Genomic DNA, 3,525 nt, shown 5'->3' on the forward strand with positions numbered 1-3,525 from the left:
CAGGTACCTTTGAAACTCCACAGCTATGACTGCCTGAGGCTTTGGGAAGACATCTAGATAATAAGCCATAAAACTGGCACAAGGTGGTCACCCTGGTACTGAAGATTTCACTGGTAATGGTTTAAGGAAAATATTCCAAAAGGAGAATTACGTTGGCTATGTAATAATTGAAGCATCTGAGCACACCTGTCCAGTAATCCTAGCACTTTGGGAAACTGAGAGAAGACTGTGTGTTCAAGGTTAGCCTGGGCAATTTAGTGATTTAGCACCATTCTGTCTGAAAAACAACAAAAACCAAATCAGACAAAGCTCAAAAAAAAAACAAACTCACTGGCTGGGGAGATAGCTCATAGGTCTAAGCACATGCTTTACAAGCACAAGGACCCAGTTTCAAACCCTAGTGCCGTGTGTTGTGCCAGCCACTGAAACTGGATGTGGTGGTGCATGCCAATACTAGTGTTGGGGGAGGCTGAGACAGGAGGATCACTATGAGTCTGAGCAGCGTAGTGAGACCGTGTACCAAATAAATAAATAAATGATTTTTAAAAAATTAAAAGAAAAACCCAGAAACAACTCACAGATGAGGTATCTGAAAGATACAAAGGAAACAAAGCTTACTGAAAGAGGCTATTTCTTTTAATGAAAAGTAAGATGTGGAATTTGATAGTCACAGAACTCTGAAGATACTGAATTTTCATCCTATCCTGTACTGTGCAGTTAAGGCCAGGTTGGGAAAAGCATGACACTTTGAAACATGATAGGTACCCTTTCAGGGTTTTGGCTCTAGAGATACCTCTTACCCCCAGAGCTTGCAGGGAAAACTTACACCCTCCCGTAAGAGCAGTACTTCCCTGTGCAGGAAGACCTCTTCTATGACTTTTCTCATTTCCTCCTATGATGCTGAGGTAGCCTGGTTTAAATCTCAGCATAATCTGTGTGTGGACTCCAGCTCTAGTTGATAAAGGAGGGAAGATTACACGAGAAGAAGTTGAAGTCAGCTAGTGTGTGTTATCAGGAGTCAAAGGAGTATATTTGGAATTGGATTTGATAGTGCTCAATGGGCGGGGGGAGGCTGGAACTTAAGACTGAATAAATAAGACTTCTTTGACTTAGATACTTTTTGTGGGAGAGATTTAACCTTAGCAGGGATTCCAGATGCTAGGGCAAACTCACTGTTTGGTTGAGTCTTAGAAGCATGAAAAAAGTAATTGTCTATGAGCCCACAGCACAGCAGCTTTTGAATCTTGAAGATAGCTACATCTTTTGGCATGCCTGTGTGGCTGCTGCTTACTCATTATATAGTCCTCATTGTTTTGTCACAAATATTTTTCTTTCCCTCACTTTCTTTCTTTCTTTTTTTTTTTAATTTTATTTATTTATTTGTGTGTGTGTGTGGCCAGCTCAGCCCACCAGGGGGAGGGGCTGGCTGGCATGTGGTGCTGGGGGATTGAACCGCGGTTGCTGTGCTTTAGCTAAGCTTGTTCTAAGTAGGTGCCTTAGACCACTGAGCCATCTCACCAGCCCATCCCTCACTTTCTTTTATATTATTTATTTATTTATTTGCTGTACTGGGGATTGAACTCAGGAATTAAGTGCTAGGCAAGCACTTAATTCTCCTGAGCTATCTCCCTGGCTCCCCTCCCTCACTTTCTTTTAATCTCATCACATTGATTAGGACCTCCAGAACTGTTAAGAGTAATAGTGGTGATTCTTATTTTATTCCTAATGCTAACGGGCATGTCTCAAGTGTTATTATGTAAGTTTCCATTTTTTGATAAATACCAAGTTAAGGACATTTTTTTTTCTTTTTTGAGACAGGGTCTTGCCATGTTCAGGCTGGCCTTAAACTCACTATGCAGCCTGAACTCCCAGTGATCCTCCTGCCTCAGCCTCCCGAGGAGTTTTTACAGGCATGAACCACCAGGTCCAATGATACTGTGTTACGTTAAGGACCTTTTCTAACATTATAAACTCTTGTAAACATACATTGAGTTTTATAAGTCACTTTTTTGGTATTTGGGGATCATGGGGTTTTTCTTTAAATATTTTTGAGATGCTTATGTCCGTTCTCATAAATGATAGTAATTACATGTTTTTATGCTTGCATTTATTTTTAGTATCATCTTGTTTATGAGTCCTTGGCAATTACATTAAATTTTATAACCATAGTACTAAAAAAAAAGCTCAACTAGCCACCAATTCAGTTTTGGCTTTCATTTTTAATCTTGGGTATTTCTCAATGCTTCCCAGCACATACACAATAAAGAGTAGAGTCTTAAGATGAATGTTTTTTGGATTATTTTTTGGTATCGGGAATCAAACTCCGGGTCTTGCACTTACCAGGCAGGCACTGTGCTATGTCCCTGGCCCAACACTAATACTCTAAAGTCCTCTACATGCTGACTTTTTTTTTTTTTTAAAAAAAAGGGAACTATGACTGTTTGTTTACTCCCATGGGAGTGGGCTGAGTTCTGCAGGGAATCAGCTGGAAGAGAAAGTAGAAGGAAGAATTTAAAGGGGAGGGGAGGAGTTTGCTGCCTTGAGGAATTTAGGGGCAGAGTGGGTGTACTCCCAGTAGCAGGGCAGATGCAAATGTGGTCATGTTTCTCAGAATGGGTAGTGCAGATTGACATGGTTTTGTTCTGTAGTTTTCCGGCTGCGCTTGCGGGCAACAGCCTTACCTGTTGGGCAAGACAAAGGCCAAATCCCAAGTTATAAAGCCTGGTCTGTCATCGGAGGGCCACTGGATCTTCCCAGGGTCAAAGCAGTTGGATTCCATGAGGGGGAGGCCTTTGGCCTCTCAGTATTTAAGAACTTCTCCTCTTCTTGGCAGCCCAGTCATGCATCCTGCAATCAGGCAGGTAAGCAACAAAGGTGGTCTCAAAAAGGAGAAAAATGGAGAAGCCAAAACCTTCTTTCTCAAGTTCTGGGTCCTCCTGCCATTGTGTGGTTGGTTCTGGTGCCAGCTTTCCAGCCACAGTGGACCAAGTGACCACAGCCCTGGAAGAGTTGGAGTCCCAGCGAACATAGGCAGTTGGGAGCCCACACATTGCCACTGCTAAAAGGCCTACTAGCTAGCGTCCACATTCTCTGACTTTTATTTAGTCTATCATCCATTGATAAAACTTATAAAACTTTTACTCCATAGGCTGCTTTTGCCTTTATACAATCTCATAAAGCCCAGGTATTGTGCCTCTAAGGTAAATCCTTGGCTCTTCCATCTCTTTTAAACCATGACTTTTAACTTCTTTATTTTATTTTAAGAAAAATTTTAAAGAATAATAAAAAACATTAGAAACAATACAAAATTTCAAAAAACATGAAAGGAATTCAACAGTGGTTGTTATATTACATATTGTTGTCCTCAAAGTAGTTGTTCAGATAACCAGATCTAAGTATATAAAATTGGTCAGAGGAAAAAAGTAAGCATTAACTGTTCCTTTCATTAAACCAATAGAAATTAGTAGTTAATAATTAAGATTAGCTAATTAGTAGTTCTTTTATTTTTTCTTTTATTTTTTTTTA

The sequence above is a fragment of the Octodon degus genome, unplaced genomic scaffold, assembly GCF_000260255.1.
Source record: "Octodon degus isolate 3935 unplaced genomic scaffold, OctDeg1.0 scaffold00048, whole genome shotgun sequence".
NCBI classification, from domain to species: domain Eukaryota; kingdom Metazoa; phylum Chordata; class Mammalia; order Rodentia; family Octodontidae; genus Octodon; species Octodon degus.